Here is a 7,156-nt window from a genome sequence, read left to right as displayed (position 1 = left end):
CTAATATGTCATAATATACGACCCAATGTTGACATAACTCCAAAATTTCCCCTTTTTGACGCTTTATTATCTTATTTTATTATATCAAAGATAATATCTTACTGTAAAGATTTTCGGGGTATTACAATTCATTTGTATACTTGTATTTTTTTAGACATATTGATTTAATAAAATTATCTATGAATTACATTAATACCCTTTGTACATTACCCTAATGGTTTTTGCACGCAAAGCAAGATGAAAACAAACATTAGCTCATTGGTTATCTAATGTTTAAGTAATACTAAGCGGCATTACGTAGTCGAACCATAATATGGAAAGATAGCATGTATTAGCAGATGAACCTAAACATGTCCTTAATTTAACTAGAATTGAGTAAACCGATTGAAAGATTAATATGTTGTCTATCAAGTCCAATTGGGGAGATGCTTTGTCTTGAGCATCAGATCGGATGACTTCTAGAAAATATAGACATAGATGTGACTAACTAGACTAAAGTACATTGGATAAAACCCAAGTAGGATATATCCTGAATCCATTTATGGATTTATTCACTTGTGATGTTCATAGTGTGGCAAACCTTAATCCTGAGTGGATGGTGGACTATGTATGCGTGACTCGTATACTTTGATGTAAGTAAAAGCTTGAGTTTAAATAGATAAGGAACCGAAAGCTAGTGCGTTGGGTATACAACTTTTGCAGTATGTAACATCATTCACAATAGTGTAATTCATAGCCAAATAGATGAGTAAATGATATCCTTTTATTGGCATTACATGATAGATGAAAAGTAGACATGACAACGGATTATTTGTATTTGTGATAACTGACTTAATTACTATTTGATAGTAATTAACTTTTTACGAAGGAATATGTAATGGTTACTATAAGATAAAATAGGATCATACTGGGAGAACAAATTTATCCCAAAGAGATTAAAGATATCCTATGAGGGTAACACACTTATGACAAGGTCAATGAGCACATGCGCGCATACGTAGAAAACAAACAATTTTTATGAAAACAATTTAAAAGTGCAGTTTTAACTACAATTTAAAAGCGTAAAGTGTCAGTTGTAATATGTGTAGTGTCAATGGAACATTAGAGCATTCCAAATACCGAACTCAAGTTAATTACAAGTTAATAAATTACTAATCTAATCGAGTCAGAAATTATTAGTGCAAATTCAAATAAAATAATATTTAAGCTATATCTAAATTAACAAATAAAAACACTAATATAACTTTATTCTTTTTTACTAGAATTAATGCAAATGGATTGAAATGATGGTTGAATGATTCATGGATTACTAACTAAGCCAATAAACCTATGATGATTATATTGGTTGTCACTCCTAGCTAGGAATCTCCTCTCGATCTCATCCTAAACTAAAAGATACCACCTAAGCTCTCCTCTCTGTCTCACTTAGGCATATAGATCTATTCTCAGTCTCACTATTCAGCATAAGTATATCAAAGTCCTACACGATTGAGTTTTCTCTCGGTCTTGTCTATCTAAATCTTCCACTAGACGCATCAATTCTAGTGTAATATGCAATTTAATACCCTTGAACAAACAACCAATCAAAGCATTGATAAAAACTTAGGAAAGTAACCCACCCATCAATCAACCAATAAAATAATTCAGCACATGATTAAACTTGAGTTTCTTACGAACATTTTAACAAACACATGGTAAGCATAAAATGTAAAATATAAGGTTGAGAAAATGCTCATTAATAGATAAAATCTGATGAAACGCGAGCGTTTAAGACATCCCCCTTCACAACGTTCCAGGAAAAACGAAGAAGTAAAAATACTACAACAAAAATAGAACGAAAAAAAAGAAAAGAAAACCTAAACTAAACTTTAAAATAATAACTATGAAACTAAGAAAAATGTTTTCAGCCAACAAAATCCAAATTCAAAAGCTTATAAAGTGGTATTTATAGCCTACTAACTTTTAACCTAACATTGACCATTTTACCCTTAAGTGAAAAATAGACTTAAGCTTGTTGGACATAAAATTACCCTTGTAGTTTTTTCACCCGATAGGCAGCGGTATTGCGATACCCACAACTATCTTAAAATGGATGGTCCTAGGGTGTCTCGGTATCATGATACCATTGTAACTGGGCTCGATTCTCTTCATTTCAGATTATTAGGGGTATCACGACTTCCATGCTTCGACATTACAATACCCTCCTTCTAGATGATTTTTCTTCATGTTTGGGTCATTGTTGACTCCCTACAACACTCAATTCACTTATTAGGTTCCTCATGGCACAATTGGCCAATTTGAGTCTCAAAAATGGCTTAAAACTAATAGGGTTAAATATAAAATTGGTACTCGAACTTGTCCACTTCTCCCAGATTGATATTTATGAGTATCGATTTAGTGAAGAAAAAAAGTTTAGGTACCGATCTGGGGCAAAAAAATCATAAGTACCAATCTGGGAGAAGTTGACAAGTTCGAGTACCAATTTTATATTTAACCTAAACTAATAAAATCAATTTATTAACAACAAAACTAAAAATCGACAAAAACATACAAAATACACTTAAATTGCTTGAGGATAAGCTCATCAAGTGTATTAGAGAGCCTAATTTGACGTGTCAAATTACGAAAAATCAGTCATTAGATGAGCACTGATCAAGTAGCTTTCGTAATGATATGTAATTGGGGAGAGTTAAGTCGTGATACTATAGTGGAATGGCTTCATGACTAAATGAGCTTACAATTAATAGACGAAAAACCATAACTTAATTATAAATCATTTGAATGCTAATTATAAATGTTCAATCGGTCCCTCCGTTATCTCATTGAAACCAGAAATTAATTGCATTTAGAATAAAATGAATAGAAATGACAAATGTAGAGAAATGAGTTACATTCGGAAGTGAATGTAGTTTCTCACTAAGTATGGAAATGACCTTAGAATTAATTTAAGTTTTTTAATTATTATTTAATTAAATAATTAAAGTTCGAAAATGAAATTAAATTAATAGGTTATCGTGAATCCGTTAAATATGAAAATTAAAATATTTTCCCATGGATTCTTTTACGGTAAAGTTTTCATAACTTTAACATAATTAGAATTAGGTTGAAAAATTATTTAATTGGAAAATTAATTAATAAAATTAATTTAATAAATAATATTTATTTTGAAAAATAGAAAAACATATATTGGGTTAGATCAAATTATAAAATATTATGTTAAAAATTTAGGAAGCACATATAATTGGACCAAATATAGGAGAGACCCAAAACTCCTCATAATATGTATGAGGAGCGATAACCCTAGTATAATTAACTAGGGTTAGTCGCCCCTCTCTCTTAATAGAACTAGGGGTTTTGTTCTTCTTTAGATAAATATTATTTGTATTCTACTAATTCAACTAGAGTTCTTCTATTTCTTTCTATAAATAGATGATGTAATACTCAATTATTGCCCGGGGCCCAAAATCCTTTACACGGCCCAATTAGCCTAAAGCTTCAGAGATCCAAATTTAAAATTAGAAGTCCATTACTAAACCCAATTAACCCAAGCCCAAATTTTAACCCAATTACATTAGCCTAAAGCCCAATTACATCAAACCCACTAGCCTAAATCACCAAAAAAAAAAAACAAACAAACAGCAAAAAAAAAACAACAGTAGCAGTTTCAACGGTGCCGTAATCATCGGGTTCTCAAAGCGCGTGTGTGCCAGCGGTTGTCACTTTCCACGCACGTCCTGCACGTCTCCTTCAGTGTCCCTGAAACAGATCAAAAACGGCAACAAAAGGAGGAAAACAGGAGAAATGAAGGGGGTTACGAAAATGAAGAGAAAAAAGAAAAATAGAGAGGGGGTTGACATTTTTGTATCAGAAAATTATTGAGAGAGTGGATAAAAATAAGAAATTGGAGCAAAATATTGTATGGAAAGATTAATGAAATACAAGTAAAGAATCAGAGGAAGAATTTTGGAAAGGTGATCGGTTTTGTTCTTTTTTTTCCTGTTCTTTTTATTGTTTTTTGATTTTATTTTGGGGTTTTCCTTTAATTTTTAAAACAAAATAAAAGAAAGAGGAGAAATCCTTACCAAACGAAGTGCGCCGTCGACATCCTTGCTTCTCTTCATCTAAATCGAAGTTGGAAGGGGGGGAGTTTGGCTTGCAAAGCAGAGGAGAGGATGGAGCAGTTCTTGAGGCTGCTGTTACAGCAAAAGGGAATAAGGTTTTAACTAGAGTTTGAAATGGGTTATTTGTGTTTTTACTCCTTCCATTTTATCCTATTATTTCAAAACCATTTCTTTTTGTTTTCAAATTTATCCATGAAATATCGAATCTGTTTTATTTTAGTGCAGTGTTGTGCAGTGTTTTTGGGTAATTTGCTCCTTCGGCCCTCTCCCTGTTGCGCGTGTTTTAAACTACTCCCTTTCTTGTTTTCATTTTCAAATTTAGCTTTCAAATTCTGTTTGTTTTTTAATTTAATCCTTAATTTGCTATTTTTTTATATTTATTACGTTATTAATACTATTTATTTATATTATTATTACTGTATCGTTATTAGTTTATTATTATTATCATATTATATAGTACTATTATTATATTTATTTATATGCGCATATGCCTCTTAATATACATACACATATATATATATATTTTTTTTAAAACGTTTTAAATATATACTATATACATATCATATATTTTATTCTTATTTTATTTTCTTAACTTTATATTCATATGTATGCGTATATATTTTTATAATATATATATGTTTTGTATATTTTATGATCCAAATATTTTATATATATACGTATACATAGATATATATTATTCTATACCTTTATATATATATATTTTTTAAATTTGTTTTTATATATACATGTCCATATTTTGATAATTACTAATATATTATGTTTATACATTATTATGTTTATTTATTTTTTTTAAATGCACGTACATTGTATTATTGATTCATTTTCGTGATTTTCGTATATATGCACGAACATTTTATCATACTTTTAAAGAAAATATGTTTTGGTTTCGTTAGCATTAAAATTGTTTTTTTTTAAATTAAATATTTGGCAATCATGATTCTCGAGAAAGATCGTGTCCTAACTTACTGGATCGTGATCATTTTTTTCGATGAATTTAGCAAGCTAAGTATTTATTTCACAATAAATTTGCAATTTTCAAATAAAAGCTTATTCTCGGGAATGTAAAATGTCGGGTCCTAACTTCTTGGTCGTGACATTTCGTCATCTCGAAATAAAATTTCTAAAACAAAAAGCAATATTCGGTATTTTGAAGATTTAAAATATTGTGCCCTAACTTACTGGGTGTGGTGTTTTATTTCTTTGAAATGAGAATGTTTTGTCATTTTAATACATTCACGGGTTAAAATTTTTTAAACTCTTTTCAAATTTTCGACATCAAGACATAAAATAATCAAATTTGGTACCGATTTTTGGGCGTTACGAGGGTGCTAACCCTTCCTCGTCCGTAACTGACTCCCGAACCTGTTTTCTCAAATTTTGCAGACTAGAATTGTTTTTATGGTGAGCCAATCACACCTTAATAAAGGATCGGTGGCGACTCCAATTTTTGTTCTTAAAGTCGATAACTTATTTTTGTTTTTTCAAAAAAATGGTTTCGACAGCTTGGCGACTCCGCTGGGGACTTTTGAGAGTCGAGCCATAAATTGATTATTTGGTATCTTTTTGTTGAGAATTAAAGATTTTTTTAAACCATGATTTCCCTTTTGCATTCATTGATTTTTCATTGTTATATATTTGCTTGATTAGCTTAAGGCTGTTAGCTTATTTGCATTTTGCATTTCATGGTCAATTTTACCCCTTTAAGTGGGAGTGAGAAGCTAGTCCTTCGTGAGGTTTTCACCTCCGTGCAGGGTAGTGGATCGCTTTCGGAATACATCTGTACCTATGTCTTCGTGAGATTTTCATCTCCGTGCAGCCATAGGGAAATGTATTCCCTTGAACTGAACTTGGTCTGTATGAGCCTATAATGGGTGAGGATCGAGGAATCTGCTGGTTCGGGTACCATTTCCCTAGAAACCAAACCTCATATAGTGAACATTAGGAACCCACCCTAGGTAGAATTACTTTGAACCTTAGTAGAGATCTAATTAGGGGATTTTACTATTTCTTGGTTGTATTGTATTTAACTGTTACTGACTTTTTGTGTTTTACTCTGATTGCATGGCATTACAATTACATGGCATTCCATTATAAAGAGGCGTTGGTTCGTATTCGATTGCTAAACAGAAAGTTTATCATGGGAAATGGGTTTCTTGATAAAGTGGAAGATAATACGGTTGCCTAAATATATTCTGAGAAACGCAAGAAGGGTGATGGAGGAGTGCATGACTTTACTTTGTGGCCCGATGATTCAAGCTGATTATTCAAGAGTTTCTGACATTCCAACTGCCTTAAAGAAGCTGAGGAGCATTACGGGGATGGACAGACGTTGGATTATAACCAGGATCAAGCAAAAGGGAGGTAGAGGAGATACCCCTTTTGAAGGATTCACAAGATTTATCTTAGCATCCAGATGAAGGAGAGGATGTCTTTGCCTAGAGTATGAAGGCAAAGCCGTATATATATATCCGCTTTATGTAAAGAAATTTGTCTTCTAGTAAAGTTTTCTAAATGGAATTGAATCAGAATCAATGTCTCTTTTTGCATTCATATCATGCATTTGCATTACATTGCATCATATGCATTAAAATCCACCAAAAGAGCCTAATCAATTAAAATTATTCTTCAGTTAACCTGGAAACCAACCAGCCAACTCAGCACCGTTACGGTACAAGAGCGAAATTAAAAAATATGGACCAAAGGTTGGAAAAGCTCGAAGGGTTCCAAAAAGAAATGCAAGATCAGCTTCAGCAGCAAATGAAGGAACAACTCGAGAAAATTCAACAAAGTCTGATGGATAAAATGGATGAATCACAAGGAAGTATGATGACAAAGTTAACGCGATTGTTGACCGAAGGGAAAGATAAGGGAAAGAACTCTGTAACAAATATTGAAGAGGAAGACGAGGATGGACTCCAGTATCCTCCAGGCTTCACTCCTTTACATGTGCAGCACCAAGCGAAAGTGTACCCGCATAAATCTTCTGTTATGATTAGGCCTCAGCAAGTTCAAGC

The 7,156-nt window shown here is 32.1% G+C and overlaps 2 long non-coding RNA genes across 2 annotated transcripts; one reads left to right on the top strand and one right to left on the bottom strand.

Annotated features, from left to right (window-relative positions):
* Positions 1-3,482: 3,482 nt before the first annotated feature.
* On the bottom strand, positions 3,483-4,280 carry LOC105764196 (uncharacterized). The gene is made up of 2 exons (XR_001124558.2): positions 4,083-4,280; positions 3,483-3,756 (listed from the first exon to the last, which is right to left on the bottom strand). It is a non-coding gene; the product is annotated as an uncharacterized LOC105764196 (long non-coding RNA).
* Positions 3,756-6,692, top strand: LOC128035386 (uncharacterized). Its single transcript, XR_008191830.1, has 2 exons — positions 3,756-3,971; positions 6,239-6,692. It is a non-coding gene; the product is annotated as an uncharacterized LOC128035386 (long non-coding RNA).
* Positions 6,693-7,156: the final 464 nt, after the last annotated feature.

Source organism: Gossypium raimondii, chromosome 12, assembly GCF_025698545.1.
Source record: "Gossypium raimondii isolate GPD5lz chromosome 12, ASM2569854v1, whole genome shotgun sequence".
NCBI lineage: Eukaryota > Viridiplantae > Streptophyta > Magnoliopsida > Malvales > Malvaceae > Gossypium > Gossypium raimondii.
The sequence above is the reverse complement of the archived record's forward strand: the minus strand, read 5'-3'. Positions and strand labels throughout refer to the sequence as shown.